Source organism: Amblyomma mixtum, chromosome 4 (assembly GCF_055824585.1).
Source record: "Amblyomma mixtum isolate Tamu chromosome 4, ASM5582458v1, whole genome shotgun sequence".
Classification (NCBI taxonomy): Eukaryota; Metazoa; Arthropoda; class Arachnida; order Ixodida; family Ixodidae; genus Amblyomma; species Amblyomma mixtum.
The window spans coordinates 41,216,767-41,239,155 of record NC_143015.1 but is presented as its reverse complement, the minus strand read 5'-3'; the positions used below and the strand labels follow the sequence as shown (position 1 = coordinate 41,239,155).

The window sequence follows — 22,389 nt, the reverse complement described above, 5'->3', positions numbered from 1 at the left end:
TACAAACCGCACCTGTGGAAGCTCCTGCCATAACGGGGCAGTGGCGCTTTGCTTAACCGTCGCACCACTGAAGGGGTATGAGGGCTCTCACTGATGTATGAATACAGCGTACAGAATGACCCTCTGCGTATATGGGAACTAACCCACTGTGCTATCGCGTCATACCCTTAAGGCGGAGCTAAAGGTTCCCCTCCAATTATTTTCTCCTAAAGCATGCACCAATGGACACATGAAAACACAATATTAATGAATTGCAAGGGCCACGAGAAAAAATTGTATTTGAAGATTAGACTAAAACAGGCGTTTGAAGAGCCAAAAAGTTTGTTTTAAAAACCGTCAGAGATGCAATGCCTGTTGACGCAGACTCTCGATTATCTAAAATGTAGCCCCTAGATTTCATACACATTCAAGCAGTTCCGAACGGTCTCTACCGTTTTCACCTGGAAGGAATAAAGCCCTGCTCTGTTTCTGCCTAAAAGACGGAATATTGTTTCGGTAGGAAGTAACGCCTGTCTGATGCCTTGGGCAGAATACATTACCATAACTTAGGAGTAAGTCCCTAAGCCTCGATACGGGCAATTTTATTCGTTGACCGTTGCTGGCCTAATTTACTCGCCTGTAATATTTTCTTGTGCGGTACTGTATGCGCTATATGTGTTTTGGAAGCGTGCACTTGCGTCTAAATTTTATATTTGCGGATCACTTCCGCGCAATCCACGAATAAAGATATATCCAGGAACTTCCAAGCCAGCGCCTGTTGCAGTAATATATATGTATATTGCAGCCATAAGCCGTGCTTGGCGATTTGCAGCCTTTCGTGTTGTATTTCAGAAAAACACTTCCAGCGCAGACCATGCCCTTTTTGGTTGGCTCTCTAAACTTCCGGTGCAAAGACGTTGTGCCGGAAAATATTGCGGTTCCGTCAACTAAATTTTTTCATCCTCTAACGGAGAAAAATGAAACGGTATGGTGGCGCCAAGAAACAAAGCGGTTTTAAAGTTACAGTGGTCTGATGCTGCATACGTGAGTTATAAAGTGCAATTATATTTTACGGCACTTTTAAAAACAAGTCCCTTCGGCAGCTATGTGTCGTAGCACTATAAACAGAAATACGCCTATATTTGTATACGCCTATATTATATGTCGCTTAGCGCAATGCCTATTATAAAGGGGACTCCACAATAGGCCATCTTACCTCCTTTTTCTCCTTTCTCTTTAGAATGTGGAAGTAAGAGAGCGCTCCATGTTCTCTCATATATTAATATATTGGAGAACTGTGTAGCAATGGGGACCCTGTGAGCAGCACTAGCAGTTCCTTGTTTTACCCAAGTCCGCATTCTGCAGCTAGCAGCAATTAAAAACAAAGCTACTCACCCGTAACTCTGATATAATTGGGGAATTTGACATAGCTATTCAACGCATAAGCATCACTAGATATTTTGGCATCCTTCTCAAAGCAGAAAGGCGCGTAGTGTATAGCACGGAGAATGGTCATAGGGAGGCAACTGTTGCACTTAAGGCTGGAAAAAGATTTCTAAAATTTTTATTTTAGCCGCGGCACGGCGTCATCTCAAGTCGCCGATGAAAGTGTTACACTTTTTCCCATAAGGTGGCACAAAAGAAATGGCGGGTGAAATCTCACGTCACAAAGGGCAGGTTCCCATGCGTACGAAGTGCGGCTGCACCCCTTTGCCACCCAGAGGACTGCGGAGCCCGGATTGGTAACCTCCGCGACAACAGAGGTTGCCAGAGCGTAAAGCCGACAGCGGTCATCCCAAAGTCGAGCCGTCATCCGTTAAACTAGCGACAGGTGCTCGGAACTGGATGTGGCCTGAGTATGAGCGTAGTCTGTCGAAGTTTGCTTTCGATCTTCAGACTTTTATATTCTGCATCTTCACCAAAGACAAGTGTTGCGTAAAAAAGCACACAAAGTGTTCTCAAGGCATTTTCTTGATAGTGACTTCTATGCAAACTACGATTCGAGGACAAAAGGCCTGAAGAATGGTGCTGGATGAACTGTATTGAGGTTCCCACGAATGCCAAATAAGGCACAAAGGAAACGACGCAAAGATCGTCGCATACAAAATGCTGCTGAGCATGCTGAAGTGTCAATGATAAGAGAGGGTGAAATGCAAGGTGCAAAAACTTGGATTATGGATTTTCGACGAACTTGTCTACGTTTCAGAACAGCACGCGAGGATAATGAGAGTAACATTGGCACCGTGCATGCACAGTTACCTAAAAAAACGAAGCGATGGTGCATAAGAGGACAGTGCAAGAGCTAAGGCATTCACTGACCTCAGTAAAGAGAAAACTGGAGAGGGAGCATCAAACAGCGTCAGAAGAAGCCAGAAAGCAAGAATAAAATTAATCTAGTAAATTAAACGTTTTTTTCATACTAAGGAAGAGCTAGAACAAGAACTACTGAAACATGGCGATGACGACATGCGGCGTTATACCGGCCTGTCGTTGTACGTAATGCTTGAAATTACGTTAGCTTTCCTTAATCATGAGGTAGAGGGAGAGGACTTAGAACTAAAAATAATGTTTCAAGCAGATTTCTAGTGCGGTGCAGTCGTGCGTCACGATTTAGCAAGAAGCATGTTTAGGAAATTAACAATACGAGCGCTCACCACCTTCTGCGGCGGTACACGACTGGCTTCTGACTCCTGATACATAAAACATTTCATTTCATTTATTTTCCTTAAAGGCCCAGTGAAGGGCATTACATAATGGGCAGGTACAATATTCATGGAGGCAAGTGTTAACACGATGACAAAGGAGCATGAAGATTGTCAGCGAAGGTCGCGGAGCACATGATGGCTGCAATGTCTCTGGGAAGGTCGTTCCAGTCCACAATGGTAGAAGGGAAAAATGAGGCTGCGAAAGTAACCGTGCGGACACGTGGTCGAGAAACTTGGAAAGGATGGCATGTGCGATGAGACATGCTGGTTGGCGGGACGATGTAGGGCGCGCAGCAAAGTGGACTGTCGTAAATTTTGTAGAATGAGCAAAGGCTGGCGATGCGACGAATTGAGAGGAGCGATAACCCTGATTTATCTCTCAAGCCTGAAACACTGATGTCGTAAGAATATGAAGAATGAATAAATCTGGCTGCTCTGTTTTGTGCTGCTTCAAGTGCATTGATAAGGTAAGCATGATGCGGGCTCCAAATAGGTGAGCCATATTCTAATTTTGATCTGACAAGTGTTTAGTATGCTAGTAATGTTACATGATCGGGGGCATAACGGAGATGACGTCGTAAAAAACCTAGTGTTGTATTAGCAGATGAGATAATATTAGTGATGTGTGCATTCCAGGACAAGTCGTTACAAAAGGTGACCCCTAAATACTTATATGATAGACAAGACTGTACAGGGACGTTAATAATTACGTATGGAAAATCAAGCGGATTATGGCGGCCAAAGATAATGCCAACTGCATAAGGAGCAATGAAATGCAATTAGAAAAAGCTCAAGAAGTCGAAATTCATTAATTTTTTTTTGGTGGGTGGAAGAGGGGATCATTTAGCATATTGCATATAATATATATTGATAACTAAAGACATCTTGCATTTATTTTAAAAACATGTTCTTCAATTTCTCGGAATTACGCCTTCAGACGAAAATCAAAAGAAACACAACAGAAGAAATATAGCCCTTCGACAACTCGCCTGCACAGGTTTAGCTAATTAGTGCACTTACGAAGGGAGCCAACCGCCACCTAACGGAAAGGACTGATAAACCATCGTCTCCGTTGTGCCTTCCCGTTAGTTGCCATTGGGAAGAAAATTAAGTGGTCCAGCCTGAGTCATTAGCGAGATATTATTTGCACGCCGTTTGCTCATTTCTCCCTCGAGTTTGAAAACAAAGTTTCGTGTTAATGTGTTCTCATCAACCGTCACTTTCAGTTGAACATGTTTGTAATCACTGTGAGGCAACTGCGAGAAATAAGCCGTTGCCATGCGAATATGCCAATAAGCCGATGCCAATATGCCATTTCACGCTGCGAGCGTGCATCAATTCGTGGTCACTCATTTTCCCACTACGTTAGCGGGACAATTATCCCACAAAAAATTGTCTCCTTTCTCTCGGAATTTTTATCGGTTAAAGGTCTTTCATTTCATTTGCACACAACTCAGACGAGCAGCGCCCAGTGGACGCAGTGCCTATTGTTGCTAATAGGCGACCAACTGATTTATTTCTTTATTCAACATACCCCTAAAGGCCCTCACTCGAAGGCATTACATAAGGGGGGTCACATGTAACAGGAACATTATTAACAAGCAAATGAACAATAAACAGGCTAAGTATAACATGGGAAAATAATTAAGCACCAGAGAATAAAGAAACAGGCTAATAGAAAGCAATATAACAATAGGTTTAGGAAAACAATAAGGCATAACAGAAAACGTACACAGCGTGTACGTATTGCCCATAAAGAGAGACAAACGCAATCACATACATTTCAATCAGTAGTATATTTCAAATGCCATCGTCGCTGCAGATGAGATCGAGAAATGTGGAGGCGTTAGATTCAGTGGCTATGTGTGCTGCTAGATCGTTCCACTCTATGATAGTGCGTGGTATGAATGACTTCGCAAATGCAGATGAACGACACGCGATGCGCTTAACTTTGTGCGGATGGTCGAGCCGTGGAAAGAAGGCTGATGGTGACAGGAAAAAATCGTTGTGGAGCGATGGGTGATGATACAGTTTGTGGAAAAGAGCTAGTCGTGATAATTTGCGGCGTAAAGACAAGTCCTCTAATTCGGCACGATTTTTTAGGTCAGTGATACTGGTAGTATGCGAGTAGTCTTAAAAAATAAAACGCGCAGCACGGTTCTGCAAGGACTCAATGTTTGCTATGAGATAGGCTTGTTCAGGATCCCAGATGGGTGATGAATATTCAATCTTCGGACGAATGAGTGTGAGGAACGCAAGTTTCATCAGGTGGGGGGGAGCCTGTCTGAGGTTGTGCTTTAGTAGGCCGAGTGAGCGGTTGGCGGATGCTAAAGTTATATTAATGTGGTTATGCCATGTTAAGTCAGATTGCAGATTAACTCCAAGGTACTTGTAGGTAGCAGCAAGTTCGACAGAGTTGTTATTTAGAAAATAAGTTGTGGGAATGTGAGCGCTGCGAGTGAAAGACAAAAACTTAGTTTTGGAAGTATTAAGTGGCATAAGCCAAGCCGTCCACCATGCGGTTACTGCATCAAGGTCAGTTTGCAAACATTGTTGGTCAGTGATAGATGAAATATTTCGGTATATTACGCAGTCATCGGCAAAGAGTCTAATTCGAGAAGACACAGAGTTGGGTAGATCATTAATATATATATTAAAGAAAGGAGTGGGTCAAGGACGCTCCCCTGTGGTACCCCAGAAGTGACTTTAGAGTGAGTGGAGTTGTAGTTATTAATGGAGGTGAACTAAAGTCTAGCGCTGACGAAGTCCGAAATCCAAATAACAACAGTAGGGTGAATATTCAACTGAGTTAGTTTGAGTATATGCCTATGATGAGTAACACGGTCGAAAGCTTTTGAAAAATCCAGAAAAACGGCATCAATTTGTTCGCCAGCATCAATGGATGAATGCAAATCATGAACGAATCCGGCGAGTTGTGTGTCACAAGAGAAGCCCTTGCGAAAACCGTGCTGGTATTTGAAAATTATGTTGTTGTTTTCCAGGTACTTAAACATTTGACTATGAATGACGTGTTCGAGAATTTTGGAGAAAGTATTCGTTAGGGAGATAGGCGATAATTAAGCGGAGAAGAATGATCACCTGTTTTGAAGATCGGAATAACTTTGGCAACACGTCAGTCATGAGGTATGAGACCAGAAGACAATGATTGAGAGAACCGGGCAGTTATTATGGAACAAATGGAGTGCGATGTGCTTTTAAGTATTTTATGATGGAAGCCATGTTGGTCAGAACTGGTAGAAATCTTAAGAAATTTTGTAGGCATAATATACCAGTTTGACTAACTAATATTTCGGACATTGATATGTTAGGAAAATTAATTAAGCAGTGCGCTGACGAGGCGTCTTCATTAGTGAATACGGAAGAGAACGCCTCGTTAAATAGCTGAACACAGTGGGCTTCAGGAACTGGAATCCCATCATTATCAGTAAGAATTATATCGGGTTTGTTAATTGGGTTGATCACTTTCCAGAATCGGCGAGGGTTCTTTGCTAACATGGATGATAAGTCCTTAAAGAAAAAGTGGCGCCTGGTTGACTTGAGAGACATTTGGTAAAGCTTGTCGCATTCCTTATATTTTTTCCACGCCCTCGAAAGACGGTTCTTATCTGCTTGCCTGTAAAGGCGCTTCTTTTTATTATTTAGTCGACGAAGCTGTTGGTTGAACGAAGGTGCATATTTATTCTCTTTGATTGTAACTACAGGGATAAGGTTATTGATAAGGTCAGTAAGGGGTCTTTGAAAAGTGTCCAATTTTCTTCAACACAGCGATATAAGAAATCATCCAGGAACGCCAGGGAAAAAAAGATGCAGTTTGTTATTAATAGTCACATAGTCGCCTTTATTGCAGCATCTGATTTGTTTTGTTCTTAGGTTCTTTTTGTTGAAAGAGCAAGATAGATTGCCAGTTATAATGGCATGGTCAGAAAGCCCATCGAGGAGATTGAAGTCGGAGCAGATGTCGGGATCGGTTGACAACTCAAGATCCAAAATGTTAGCAGCACTAGTAGAGGATCGCGTAGGCAGATGAACGAGCTGCGTTAAGGAAAAATCAAGACAGGAGTGGAGAAAAGCATGAGCTTCAGTGTTACAGGGAGGGACGGGTAATAAGTTCCAGCTAATGGTTGGAAAGTTAAAGTCGCCGAAGATGATCAACTTACTTTTGGGAAACGCGTACACACCTCACTCAGAATTCGAGAAAATTCTTACGAAAAGCCAGCCACTAGGTCAGGGGGACGATAAAAAACACCAATTATAATGTTAGTTGCCCCGCACCACACTGAGACTAAAACGCACTCGAGAAAGAAGTAGCAGTGACTGGAACAACAATAAATTATTTTCTGATAGCGAGAAGGACGCCTCCTCCCCTACGAGAGTTCCTATCACACCTAAAAAAATTAAAGAATGACCCCTGTACTAAAATGCAGTCATCATGAACGGTATTATTAAGCCACGTTTCGGTAAGGGCTACCAGTGATGCAGAGGATGAATCAATGAGTGATGACAGCGCAACGCTCTCCGGCAAAACACTTCGGATGTTAGTGTACAGAAAGCACACAGTGTTCCCACGTGCAGGTGGACGTTGCCTTGAAGAATGTAGTGAACTGCCGAGTGATTGACTACGTGAGCAATGTCATTCCGCACTGCATCGTGAGACGCACACACCATGATTAGCATCAGTGTCCCATTCATACATGTCATCATTGATAAAAAGCTTGCTGAAAACCAGACGCATACGGTCGCCTTCTTTTTTAACCGTTTTACAAAACTGCAGTAGCTTGCGACGTTTGACACGGACAGCCTCGGAATAGTCCCGCGAAATGCTGAACTTTTTGCCTTTTAGCTTGAAGCCCATACTTATGACTGCCTCTACATCCTTGTCGTTATAAAATTTAGCAATTATAGGACGACATTTGTCAGTCGAAAAGGGACCCAGCCGATGAGCTCTAGCGATGGAAGAAGCAGTGACACCAAGCGTGTCGGTACAAAAGTCGCTAACGAGACGTTCCAAGGCTTCCCAGTTTTAAGACTCATCAGAATAATCGATTCCAAAGAAAAGTACGTTTTACCTACGAGAGCGGTTTTCCAGGTCGTCAATTTTGTCCTGCATTTTACAAATTCCTTCATCAACATTCCTGGCGGCGGGGACATTTGACGACGATTCGACCTCTGACTCAAGCTCCTGGACACGCTTGCTTAGTACTTCCATCTCGGTTTTAAGCGTAATATTAATACTCAGAACTCTGTTAAGAGATTCGAGGTTGTTTGCATGACCAGCGTCTATACGCGTAACTACCTCCGCCAGATGATCAAGCTTGTCTTCCTGAGCTTTGGTCATAGGTCCGTGGTTGGCTTCGATATCGCCGCCAAGTAGCAAGAGACGCCGAAGGTACCCAAGTACAGATCGGAAGCGCTTGAAACAATGGGGGGCCACGACACCGTTACAAGACAAACGTCGTCGTCCCGATAACACTGAGCACCATTGTAACTAACCTGGAAGTATATGACGGTTGAGCGTTGTGCCACGAAGACAGTGCCGTGACCCGAGGGGGCGTTGAAGTGAGCGCGCTTATATGGGGGCGGGAAACGGCGAGCTGATGGTGTCCCCAGTTGCCAGCCGAAAGCGAGCGGTTTGGCCAGACTTGGTGGGAGCTGTGGCGGCGGGCTTGATGGGAGGCTGTTGTTCACTGATAGTTGGTCCTGAAAGGCAGCCGGTTCATCGGGAGGTGGCTCGGCGAAACAGAAAGGGTCAGCAGGAAACAGGCCACCCAGGACGGTGAACAGCAAAACCTGGAAGTTCATGACGGTTGAGCGTTGTGCCACGAAGACAGTGGGTGACCCCAAATCTCTCAAATTTAACACTTCTATACAAATTTTTTGTAGTCTTTTGTACTGGGTACACCAAATGTTATAATCTGGTGGTAACAATTTCTTTACAAGCAATAACACGGCTTTCTCACTGAGTAAGATAAGAGTACATACACACCATTGCCGGTGAGCTCTACGCACAAACACTAAAATGAGCCAAAGCGTCAAGCGCTACGCGTGCTCTTGTAACACGAGTTTACTCACCGTGAATTTGCTGCAAAAACTGCACAGTTCATTTATCCTAGGCAAGTCTCATTCTTTCCTCAAATACTTTCACCATATGCTCCGGCAGCAAATATTTTTCGGATACTTAATTTTCATTTCGTACGTTCCCGTAGCAGTCGATGACCGCCGCTGTGGCTCAGCATTGAAGAGAAGTTTATTGGACCCGTAATTCATGCAAAGGGGCCACAGTCCTTGACAAAGACAAAAACAACAAGGCAGCGACTAGTGTCGCTTGGTACAAACAAGCTATGAAACAAGAACACGACGGCGACTGCTGTCGCCGTTCACACAAAATCATTCACAGCACAGAATGTTCAAAGGGTCCATAATGTCCAGGCATCGCGGGGTGAAGCACGCTCACTAAATACGATAACGCGCACCGACACCGCACACCACACACTCAATACGGCAGGAGCCGCACCGTGACGCGGCCCCCGCTGGCGGCGATGAAGCGGGTGCTCAGCCGCCGCAGGAACTTCTCTTCTGGGAGGGTCACACGATCTAAACACGCCCGTTCAAAGAGGCGCGCCCGAACCCTCTGCAGCATGGGGAACATGGCGCGTTGAGGCCGGCCCTGCAAGGAAGCGACGCCTCTCTGGCTCCACAAAACAAAGGCCCCGACGCATAGTAAGAGCCGCACAAATGCGTCGCGCGGTCTGGTGCGCGAGTCGAGGCTAACAAAAAATATGCGCGACATCAGCCGCCAAAACGTGCGCACTGTTAGAGCGCTGGCTATTGAGCCGGAGTTCCTGGATTCCATCCTGGCCGCGGTGGCTGCGTTTCCATGGAAATGACACGTAAAGGCATCCATGGGCTCTGTGATGTCAGTGAACGTTGAAGATCCCCAGGTGGTCGAAATTTTTCCCGAGCCCTCCACTACGGCAACTCGGTCTCTCTATTTCCCTTTCTTCTTTCACTCCCACCTTCCTTCCGTGCTTGACGGCGCGGTTTGGGCGTCCACCGATATGCGAGACAAATACTGTCCCATTTGCTTTCCGAAAGAAAAAACAATTTTAACAATTTTTTAATTTGCGAAATCAAAGCACCTGTACGGGCCGGGAACTGCTATCAAGAGTGCTTCAGAAGCTTTTTCTCTTTTCAAATGAAAATGATATTCCAACCAGGTTGCATAAAAAAAAGCATAATATCGCTTTGTTACAAAAAAAAATGTAAGATAATTGTTCCAACTTTCATTAGCGTCTCGAGACGTTTTTCAAATTCTACTTATAATTGAAAACGAACCTTTAAGCTGGGATGAAAATTGATGCTGTGTTTGCTGTTCACTGTGTCATTTACAATATGCAGCAGCAAACGAATCCCACTCTCAAGAAGGCATTTCAACTCGGCGTTTAAGGCGTGGACAAAATTTGATACTGATCATATTCTGCGTAATTTAAAGATGAAAATAAAATAAACTCAACAAGAAGCCCCCGCCGACGTAGTTTTTGACTTTTTTTGTCGCGCGATCCGTATGTATTTAAGGGAGCATGTTGCGAACTAAATGGGAAATTCGGTAAACATTTTTTTATTTTTCACTTCATATTTTCTCGTGAGCCTCGGATTTGCATCTGTCTCGTAGCAAAAGTTACAGCCAAAAATACAGAGGAAATCCAAAGTAAACGTTTTCTCAATGTGTAGTGTTCAAACGCTCGGAGCGAATCGCACTTCTCATGGTTCTCGCGCATCGTGGACTCTGGGACTTTCTGGCAAACGAAGTCCAACATCCTAGCATAGTTAGGTATAACCGTGAAGAGGAAGGATTAGCGCCTCTAGTGGTGTCATAGTTAAATTTCTTTCAGGAAAAATGAAAGCAATGGAGGCAGTAAACGAACTCGACAAAGGAATAAAGTCAATTTTTTTTTCTCAGCTTTCTTTATTTCTTTGATCCCTCTCTCCCATCTCTTCCACATTTTGCAAAGAATGAGAGTAGAATTATTCTGTTTTTTTTTGTGCATGAATTTTATGACCTTCAGAAGAGAAAATATGGCATTTTTTTCAGATATTTACGGATTAAAGTTTTTGAAAGTTATTCATTGAAGAAACGTTGGAATTTGATACGCGTACATCAGTTGACCTTTGAGTTTAATGAGCATTGCACGACTAAAACGTAATTATTAGGTTCATCAAACGGAATAGAAATTTTAAACATGATGACATTAAAAACTTCACCAATATCTAATTTATTTCCAGAACCAGGGGTAACTTCATTACTTTATGATTGTATTTTCTCAGCTACTACAAATGCACGGGTAATAGCAAATGCCACTCTGAAATCTGCATACAAGATAACATATCGTACCAAATTGTGTTCCATTATTCTAAATAGCCAAAAACGTCTCAATTGACACGTCCTGCATTAAGGAGGTACGTACAACTAGACGCTCGGCACCACTATATGCGAGCAATTTTAAAAAGCTATGATCATTATTTTACTCGGTGTTGTGCTGATTCAGCCGCTTGAAACACGTTTGAAGGATTTGGAAGCACGTGGGTGCCGCAATTAATATTAAATAAAGTTATTTAATTTCAACACGATGGGATATTAAGGATAATATTTCTCGAATTTTCTATACGAATGCAAATGCAATTGCCAGACCCGGGGAAAACAACATTCTATATTCTAAGTGAGCTTTGAACGCAGCCATCCGAAGAACACACCCATAGCACTGTTTTAGTCCCTTGATGCGAAGGCACATTTTCCCAGTTTTTCTGGTGTCAGTTCTCTACAGAAAAGTAACTGAAATTTTTTGTAGAGTCTTTAAATCTATACAAGGAGCTGCGAAACGCCCGGAGATAGCTTGCAATCGGTAACAAATACATGCAAGCCGACCACACCAGCACGAAGCGCTGGTCGATAAGGCCCCCATCACCGTGGCCATAACAAACAACGTCCTCAACCTGGGTACGGTCCATATTTATCTCTTCGCGCGATTAAATGGCAGCCAACGCACTATAGCCCTCTCATCCCGTGCTCCTCGCATCGCCTCTTTGCCAGGCGGACCGGCTGAAGTGCACTGAACTGGCTGACCAATCAGGCCTAATGATGCAGGCTGAAAGTTTACTGCGCACTTAGTTTGATGGCTAATAAAGATATTCTGTCCCTCTCCGTCCTTTGCGCTACTTCAATCAGTCGCTTTGAAAACGCGAACTTCGAAGACATCGTTCTTCCTAAAAAAAAACTACTCTCGAAATTTTCTTCGCACTGGCAGATCATTAAAAATTGTGCGGGAAAGTGGACTGGAAACTCCGAATTGCGCTGCAACTGCTCCGAAACAGGTGGCGATTTCGACACGTGGAGCTGCGGCAATATAAATTATTGCTCCCCTGATGGCTATCTGACTAGGAAAAGGATCCTTCGTCTGAAGGCTAGAAAATGCCCATGCACTTTATATCAATGAAATGAGATGTCACACTGAATTTGCAATATTATGGTTGGCATAGTGCATTTATTATCCTAGTTGAGTGATGTCACATGCAGCCTATCCTTTTACCGGCTTATTACGAGCGGTACCGATCTCTGTGATACAAGTGCGAAAATTTTTATATATACGTGCTCTTAGTCAGCGCTCGATTTTTTATTGCATATATAACTCGGAAGGCGCTGCAGCCATAGAGAAGTACGCTTCCTATGTTGTTATCTCTACCCGCGATTCTCAGGGCTTTCCAAGAAATATGTCCGAGAGGAGTCATCGGTAGGATGTTGTAACGGTGCTATTCCTTAAAAGAAAGCACTATCGATTATCTAAAAAGCCTTTATAAGGAAAGGAATTTGTAGACAGATAACTGCTTGAGTGTATCCTACCGTTGAAGTAAATCGTTATCTAGAGACCATCTTTTGATTCCTGGACCTGTTTTCATACCAATCTAGATGCGCCCATGTGGTATCTACCTGCTCTTTTTGGCATCACTGCTTGGTATCTCCAAGTAAGTACGACATTTTGCAGTTTTCATGAAAAGGGTCTATGCTAAAGACAAAATAAAAGGCACCTTGCTTGAGACACTTGGGGATTCTTCGCTGTAAGTGAAACGCTGAGGTTTTTCTAGGTCGGTAGCGCTTAGCACTTCGTTTACCGCGTCTTTTTAAATGGTTCACTTTGAAGGATGGCGCAGAATACTTCATTCTGAGCAGTCCGAGCCGCTTCTGGATATGCAGTGCCATTGAGTATGTTGCAAAAACATTGTAATTCGCTTTCAGAATTGGTATTTTTTCAGCCGAAATATAGAGTGTATTAAGCTTCGCACAAAACCTGTGAGCACCCAGCGATCGCTCAAGCATGTCACCCGAAGCGACGTCGTCTTGACTCCCCGAACATTTACCAGTAGACACAATAACCATGTTGTGATTAGAGGAAGACACTGGCTTTATACAGCATGACATACGCCTGGTAAGTAGAGCCGAAGTTAGGAACATCGTGGTCCAGGCGAGCATGCGAATTTCCTTGGATACGGGAATAATCAGGAAATCTTCCCAGACAGCCCTGCGCCTAGTAGGCCCGAGTTTTCAGTGATTATAGGCAGCACTGCAGGACTTCTATCGCTGCGTTTGTTAGATCCAAAGCGATCATTATGATTACACACGCAGTCGCCCAGAGCATAATCAACCTATATAGGCTTCATAGATTATGAGAAACCATTATTCTCAGTCGAAACCTCTTCACTCTTGAGGGCATTTTGGAATCTTGGTGTAGAAGAGCTTTACGTAAAAATAACGGAAGTTATCTATATAGGGTCCCCAATAAAATTTCAAGAAATGGTGTCTGGCATATATCTCGCGAATGCTATTCACCGTCAGTTCATTGGATGTATCAAGTGTCCTGGATTGGGAAAAGTTTAGGATCAGAGTGAAAGAAGAATATCTTAGTAATCTGCGACTCGCTGCTAACATTGCTTTGATAAGTCATTCAGGAGACGGACTGCAACAGATGTTCAATGAGCTATGCAGGTAGAGCTGAACGGTGGATGCAAAAATGACATGATGATAAACCAAGATGATGTTCACTGTACGAGGAAAAGAACAACAGTTTACAATTGGTAGCGAGGTGATGAAAACGGTAAAATAATGCGTCTGTTAAGGCCAGGGAATGACCAGAGACCCGGATCACGAGAGTAAAATAACTAGAAGGATTAGAATGGGGCAGAGAGCATTGCAGGTTATCTCATACCATGAATGGCAATTTACCAATATCCATCAAGAGGAAAGCATATCCCGCTGTATCTTACCGGTGCTTACCTACGGGGCAGAAACCTACAGGGTAACGAAACTGGCACAACTTGAGTTATAGAGAGCCCTACGGCTATGGAAAGAAAAATTATACGTGTAACGTTAAGAGATCGCAAGAGGGCGGAGTGGGTGAGGGAACAAACGCGGGTTGATGACATCGTAGTTGAAACTTAGAGGACGGAATCAACTTGAGCAGGCCATGTAATGCGAACACAAAAAAAACCTGAAATCCTTGAGGGTAACAGACTGGATTCCAAAGGAAGAGAAAAGTAACAAGGGGCTGCAGAATGCTAGGTGGGCGGAGGCGGTTAAGAAGTTTGCGGGGGGTAGGGCGGCAGCACGATAGGATTATTTATAGGGGTGCGGGAGGGCCCTTATTCAGCAGAGAGCGTAGTCAGGCAGATAACGATGATGATAAAGTCAGTGATTTCCACGCGTACCGTTTTACTAACAAGAAAACACCCTTCGAAGCGCCGTATCGCACGCATGTAACAAATCAAAACACATGGCGTAAGGCTTGAAGGGGCGCATGAAAGCACAAAACTCGCAGATATGCAGGCATTGGATATTTACCCGCTAGATCACATTTATCTGGGTCCCGTGCATTTCGTATCATCCTGGGAACGAAGCGGCGCACCAATTTCCCCGAGGATTCATAGTCAAGGAGGTAGTGCGGTCCACCGACCTTAGGCTGGCAAAGGAACGAGTGACATCCTACAAAGAAATGACAACCTAATTCAAGATATTCGGAAAAAAATTACCAGAACCACACTGATCGCTAAGCAAAACACGTCAGTTGGAGGAAGCTCCAAACGGACACTTTATATAATGCGTACAATTACTCCAAATGGTTCCCAGCGCATCTCAGGCCCTTCTGTTGTCTCTGCGAACACCAAAAGCAGATACACCACACTTCTTATACTCATGTAGCCTATAGAAGCGATACAAAAGTATGCAGTTCTCTACCCAGCCGTAATCGCAGTGCGCGGCCTCACTCCTCAGCTCGGACCCGGATGTTCCCTTACCGGTCACGATGCGGGCCGAAGAAGTCGCCGAATGAAAGCTTCCGTCAGCCACGTGGCGGCCGGCCTAGAAGAGAAGGCCACCGCTGGAAGAGGAACACAATTCCAACCCGCGCATAAAATTTCTTCTTCAATGAAGTTTACATTCTCCTCCTCACAAGCATGCATCAAGTCTCACGAAATGGTGGAGATTTCAAATTTAAAAATAAAGTACGTGTGTTATGTATTAGCTCGATGCTGTCGCATTTTGCGGTGGGCCGCCTTCTCAGGCTCTCCAAATTTATGTTTGTTTTTCTGAAAGCGAATGAATGATGCCAGTGAAATAGACAAGAAAGAAATGAAATGCATGTGACATACCCATCCGAACCAAAACAATTAAATATTGTAACGTAGGAAGGTACGCTCTGGACCCTAAATTTGTAACTTTCCTTTTTGCTCTTTTACGAATGCTATACGTAACAAACATTTCACCACTGAAAATGAGCACATTTCCATTGCATTGCGTGATCAAAATCTCGACCATTCTGTTTAATAGTGCTCAGAAAGGAAGAAGTAAATCAAGCGCGGCAAACGGTTATAAGGAAAGTTTTTCGTTGTAGATAAATTTCGTTTGTTTTCTTTCAGGGGCGGATTTGGTCCAGAATTTCTGCCACGTCCCAGCATGCGATTTTGTCGAGCTGCGGTAAGTTGATCTTTTTTTTTTACTTTTTTTTTTGCAAAAGAGCATACGCAAAAACATTGCTGTGCGTCACGCCAAATTGATTTAAGTCAGAATATAAAAGCCGAGGAACATCATTTCAATAAAACAAGAAAAGACGTAATATACAACGCGCGAGTGCGATGCTTAATAAGCGTCTGCAAATTGACAGACACGAGTAGCTTCATTTCGTAGCGGAAGCGGTTATAGCGTTCGTTTAGCCATGCAGCACTGCGATCTAACGTGGAATCTGCGGTGTTATGCATAAGGCGTTAATTTCCTTGAGGAATAATTTATTTCGCTCATATAGTCTATTTATTTCAGGCAATTTGATTTCATTCAGCATCAATCCAGGCGCCAAGTGCCAAACGTGGAAGGTTGCGGCCGCCCGTAATGGCTGGCTGTCTAAAGTGTAAAATCTCTTTCCACTTTTTCGGCGAGAGGAGCGATTTATTTCAAGGGTTTTTACAGTCTCAAAGCGGCTCAATCTATGGGGGACGCCGTAGTGTCGGACTATAGATAATCTCACCAACCCGACGTTCTTTACCGTGCACTAGTATCGTACAGCCCAAAGGCTTCTAGCATTTCGCCCCCGTCGAAAGGGAGGCGGGGCCGGGATAGAACCTGCGTCTTTCGGGTCAGCAGCCGGGTGCCGTAACCACTGAGCCACCATCTGGCTAGTAAGTAAGAGAGAGAAGAGTGTTAGAGCTCAAACATAATGGTTAGAGCTCGTCGCTTCCTGCCGCGTTCTACTGAGACGCATATGCATATATAGAGGAATCTATCAGGAGTTCCGATGTGCCCGTTTAAACTCGTGAGATTGTCCAAAAGTGGGTTTTTATGGTAGTAAATGGGGAGATGGCGTCTCTCAAAAGCGCACCACTAAGAGAGTGACGTCATACCCAAGCCACAAAGGACCTCACGGCCAGGATAAGGCGTAATAGAAGGACTGGAATTGTGGTATCTCCGTTTTCATGGTACGGTCGAAGCATTTGTCGCGTACAGAGGGCAAAACGCATGTCTAGAACACACTCTGAGCGTGTTTTGGGCGTAACACGCAATAAATAGCGATAAGATTTGGTTAAAATACCTGGATGTAAACATGTGCAGTTAAACTCGTAGAATTTCATCGTCATTTTTTTAGCCTTTTTGATTTGCAGCGGCTTTGAGAGCTCCGGAACACACAGTTTGGTCGTTCTAGACATGTGTTTTGCCCTCTTACAATGTGAATCCATGCACGGCACAAAATAATTTCTAAAACGCCAGATGACATTTACAGCCGTGTAAGAGGGCAGACAGTAATTACGCGACGTCGACAGCTTGGCTTGAGCCCTGCATTGAGTTTCAGAGCGTGCCACCTTATGTCACACCCGCCGAAAACATAAAAGAACTTCTCACTTCATGTCCACTCGTTCCAGCGCTCATTTGGGAATTTTAGTTTCTTTTTTTATGTATCCCAAGTGGATTTATAAAACGTTAACAATTGCGGGGCAGGAAAAACAAAACGTCTTTGTTATCGCTTGCTACCGCTGACAAAGGATATCGAAATGACAGTTATATGCTAATATAGAAGAAATGGCCCCATTAGGTCAAGCCGAAAAATTTGCTCAATAAACTTCGTGCAGCGGCTCAGACATAAGTGATGCCTGTAGTGGTCAGTACATTTCAACTTAAAATGAATACCGTTCCTGGAATGATTTCAATTTCGGTTTTTTTGGCACGTAAATCACCCAACCTTGGAATTTAAGGCCAAGATAATTTATGGGGCACTTCGTTTATCTAACTATTTGCATAATACCTTCATCCGGAAATGCATTGCGGATAAAAGAAGACAGCGTTTTTATTGTATCTCTGTGCATTCCTCGTACTAAGTTTGAATACCGGGTAAACACAAAGCTAACGTGCGACGCAGTAGAAACGGCGCTGTTAGCAGCGCTAGGAGAAGCAGGGTTATTTGCTATTTCTTGCGGGAATGAACAGGTGCGGGCGCCAAAGCTACAGTAAGAAAGATGAAGGTGATACATAATTAAAACTGGTAGGTTCATTTGCTAACTCCTTTAAAAGCCTTTGAGCTTTTTCTTTTCCTCACAAAAATGTTCTTTGTTATTTAACTTTAAATATTCTTCTCTCGTTTTTCAGCGATGTATTTTTTTCAAAATTCACGCTTGCCTCCTACATATTGTCGTAATCCCACGGAAATTTCCTTGCTTACGCCACTACACCTTGGTAATCCCCACATGTGGGCATGTGCCATTACAAATAGCATGAAGAAGAAGAAGAATCACTGACATCGTTCACCCTTCATCTCGTTTCATAATTGATCGGCGCGTTCATGTGCACAGGGGAGGTGCAGCCATGCACCTAAGCGGTCGATATGATTCAAGAGCTGAAAAAAGCAGCATGTTCTGGAATGTGACCGAGGCCCGTATTCAAAGTTTCGTCCTTTTAAAAACCGCCGCTTTCGGTGACACTTGGATCTTTGATGCGCTGGAAGAGAATAATGCGGCTCGAATGCAGAGAAAAGTGCCAAAGAAACCGGATGGTAACACCGCACACATAGCGTACGCCCCCATAACTGATGTTGAAATGAGATAAACGGCATCATGTAGGCGCTGTCTTAAGCGCAGCCTCTCGCTTCGCAGAGAACTCGTCCGTGTTACTGCGGCTATGAGCACGTCAACTGGCTATAAATTGATTAGAGAACTTTCGCTTCCTCATATGTTGCTGTACTAATTTGCATGGACGATGACTGTCGCCTGCTTTTCCTTATTTCTCGCGAAATTCCGTAGCTACTGGGCCTCAAAAGAACCTGTTGTTGGGTTAATGGTTCTTTTGAAAACCCCACGGCCTCATACAGACACACACGCACGAACACACACCCACACACGCACGCACACACGCACGCGCACGAACACACATACATTTTATTTTTCCAGAAATTGGAAAGGGCTCCTGACCTAAAAGCTACACGTTTGAGTAGGCCCAGGAAACCCAATACATGGATAGATAGATAAAAAGATAAATAAACATTGATCCAAAAAGTTCACAAATGCAAATGATCTTTACTTTTGCCATAGCGTACACAAGGCATTTAGCATACATGATGCATATCACAAAAAAAGATCTTAGACAAAGCAAGACAACAACAAAAGAGCATAACATCAATGTGCAATTCAATATGAAATATCTCTGCCAGAACAAAAACAGCTGTAGAAATCAGATATTAGCAAAATAGGAATGCCGATGCTTGACACTGTATTCATGAATGGAATAGTATTTGTTGAGCGCAACAGGAAGGTTATGGGTGAAGGACTGATGTTAGTAGAAAGTGCGAAATTTCGCGATCGCCCATTTGTCTGTATTTCTTGTGTTCATGTTTGAATTTGTAATGCACTATTTGAAAGACGCCAACGAGGCCATAGTGCTTTTTAGTTGTGGGAAGGAGTAGCAGGCTGCCTGTAACAACTGAAAGTCGTACTGGCTATCTATGGGAATAAAGTTAAGGGCATCAATAATGGCATCAAAAATAAGGGCATCAACAATGTTAAGTGCACAATAGCTGGAGTTATCATTGTGTCTGTGTTTTAGCACCTTGAGCGACGTCACATAAAGTGTAATCCGCCCAAAATGCTTACTCCGTGCAAACATTTATTCGCTATTCTAGAAGTCTGTAATAGCTGTCAGAGCGTCCCTTATCATTATCGTGTGCACTGTCGGGCAGCATGAGCCAGCTCCAGATGCGCCCGACAAGTCACCAGCGACGTGTCGCTACCTGACACTCGACACGCCAGAGGTGGTTTTTCGGCGTCACTTATGGTCTTCGAAGCCGAGGTGCTGTGGTTCTGACTTGAGCTCACGAGTTAGATCGCAAGTCAAGGTTTCAGGCGTCAGTGGGCATGCGTACGCTTCGCGCCTTTGCGAATCTCTGAAAACTTCAGCTGCGAAGTCTTCCAAAGTGTACATGAAGAGAAATACAGCAAGGCGTTTTTTTTTAAGCTGATTGAATTTCTTTATTTACTGTACAAAAATTAAATACCTCGTTCATGCACCTCCCTCATAAAAGGAATACGAAATGTAAATTCCCGTCTGCACAAAGGTTCAGTCATAGCAGCTACTTACGTTTAGCGATGTTGCAGACGACAGGACGTCACAGCGACTTCCCCCCGCCGCGGTGGCTGAGTCGTTACGGCGCTCGGCTGCTGACCCCAAAGACGCGGGTTCGATCCCGGCCACGGTGGCTGAATTTTGATGGAGGTGAAATCCTACAGGCTCGTGTACTTTGCTATGTCAGTGCACATTAAAGAAACCTACGTGGTCGAAATTTCCGGCGACCTTCACAACGGTGTTCTTCACAGCCTTAAGTAGCTTTGAGACGTTAAGCCCCGATAAACCAAACCAAACAGCGACTTGCCGGTTAACTAAGGATGCCAGCTTGAGTTTTGCAGCGAATGAGTGCACGAAATGAATTTCTTCCGCTCCTTTTTCCTCTCGAGCTAATCTTCAAACGCCGTACTGTGCAAACAATCAAGATGTCTTATTAACCATCGGCGATCGGTGACTCTAGCGGCTGCCATCTGTGATATCAAAGCCATGTGTGGCTGCGTGTATTATTTTCTTTTTAAGCTCACCTACATTGTTGAAATCGTGGGAAATAGCATCTGAACTACAATTGTCGTTCACTACCGATGTCCACTGGATAAATGAAACAACTTCTCATTGCCTCTTTACTCTGGCATCTCAAACTCAACTATAACTGTTGATTTTTTTTTCTCATGTTCCATTTTGGCAAAGAGCAATATAGCTGGTGTATACGTTTGGCTGCGGCATCTGGACGCTGTAACATACTAATGGCGCTCACAGTCTCAACAGAACTGACATCATCTTTCGTCGTTTCGACCAGTCAGGTTTTCCCTGAAATGAGGAAACTCAGAAAAGGCACCCTGCTTTAACGCCAGTATGTAAAAGCGGTCACTCGATAAGCATCAGCAACGTTGTGCGGCCAAATCGCGAAAATGCAGTCGAACATCTCTCTGCAGGAGGGTAAAAAAAGGGGGTATACAGGCGTTCTTAACACGTGTCTGAAGCCGATTCGAAGCGCGCAGGTGTGCAGCCTGCAATGTATATCAACTTTCCAAAAATGTGCTCCAGGGGTGCTGCAAACCGTTTTGACGTGATAGCATTAAGGCTTCCGTTCTGCATATTACCCGGCCAGCGAAAAATGGGCAATGGTAGTGCGAACTGGCATTTCACCACGAGGTCAAACTGGGGCATAGGATTCTGCACGGTCTCGTGCAACGTGCTATGTTCGAAGAATGAGCCGGGAGAGGATGGCCCAGGTGGCTACTCTACCACTGGTGCCAATGGTCGACCTGATGCAAAAGAAAATGCCTGTATAGATGCATATTTTTGTTATTGCATACTCTCAACAATGACAGCCAAAAAGTATGAAGACGTGCTCTTCACTTACAGCGAAAGAAAGATAACATCTTTAGTGTGTGTGTTTGTGTGTGTGTGTGTGTGTGTGTGTGTGTGTGTGTGTGTGTGTGTGTGTGTGTGTGTGTGTGTGTGTGTGTGTGTGTGTGTGTGTGTTGTGATAACCGAGTGTAAACGACTGTACTGAGATGGGAATACTAATCAAGCTCTGTGTGATGTTAAGAACCGCCGTTTTATGCGAACAGGAACATCGTGAAGCTTGAAGAATCCTCGCTTTCTGTGAAAGAAAACGTTGTGTGCGGAAAGAATGGTCATGTGATGTGGAAAAATAAATTGTTGGGCGTGTTGTGATAAGGAACAGATTATTGTGTGCACTAAAGAAGCATCATGTAATGAGAAGCGAATTGTAGCGTGAGCCCACTGGGCATTCTAGCTATGGAGGGACCGTTACCTCTGCCGCGTCCTATTCTTACATGCAAAGCTGAAGTGTGCCTTTAGAGCACCTGGTCTCACGTTCGATTTCTAGTTTTCTTTTCATTTAAAAGTCAAACCCTTCGAAACTGCACATTGCAAAGGCATCGAGAACGATGTCAAGAAAAACTGTTTCCTTTTTATGTACCCAATGTACGCAGCACAGCAGTGCAATGCAAGGAGTGTATATCAGCGCAGAAGCATTTGATGTGAAAGCATAGTACGGCCTTCGCAAGAAAAGTTCTTAGTCGCGTAAGAAAAATTTATAATCTTTACGCAGGCAGTGTTTCAAAAGTATTGGATAAATAGTTTGTTATATTTTCAGAAAAATCTGTCACGCATTTCAATTATAACAATTACTCTCTTCACAACTTTCTAGTGTCACCCTGGACAGTGGAAATTGCCATGCGCTCAAGGATGTATATGCCGCAGGAGGAAGATGGAACGTAACCGCGTGTTCTGCGTGCATAGAGATTCATTCATCCCGTCCTTCATTGAATAGCTTGGACAGGCTCCCCGCGCGAGCTACGCTGACGCTGCAGCTCCTGCATTTTGTCTATATAAAGGAGAAAAGAATGTAGGCTCGTTGTACATTGCACTTTATTTACGAGAGGACATAGTAGCGCTAAAAAAACTGTTGTGTCCCCTTATTGCTTTTGTGTGTGTGCGCCCCCGCATCCTCCTCCTAACGACCACTCGCATCCTCCTCCTAACGACCACTCGCATCCTCCTCCTAACGACCACTTGCCC

The 22,389-nt window shown here is 44.0% G+C and overlaps 1 pseudogene; it reads right to left on the bottom strand.

The window, feature by feature from the left end:
* Window positions 1-14,854: 14,854 nt before the first annotated feature.
* LOC149346312 (uncharacterized) overlaps window positions 14,855-22,389 on the bottom strand; it is a 41,425-nt pseudogene continuing 33,890 nt past the window's right edge.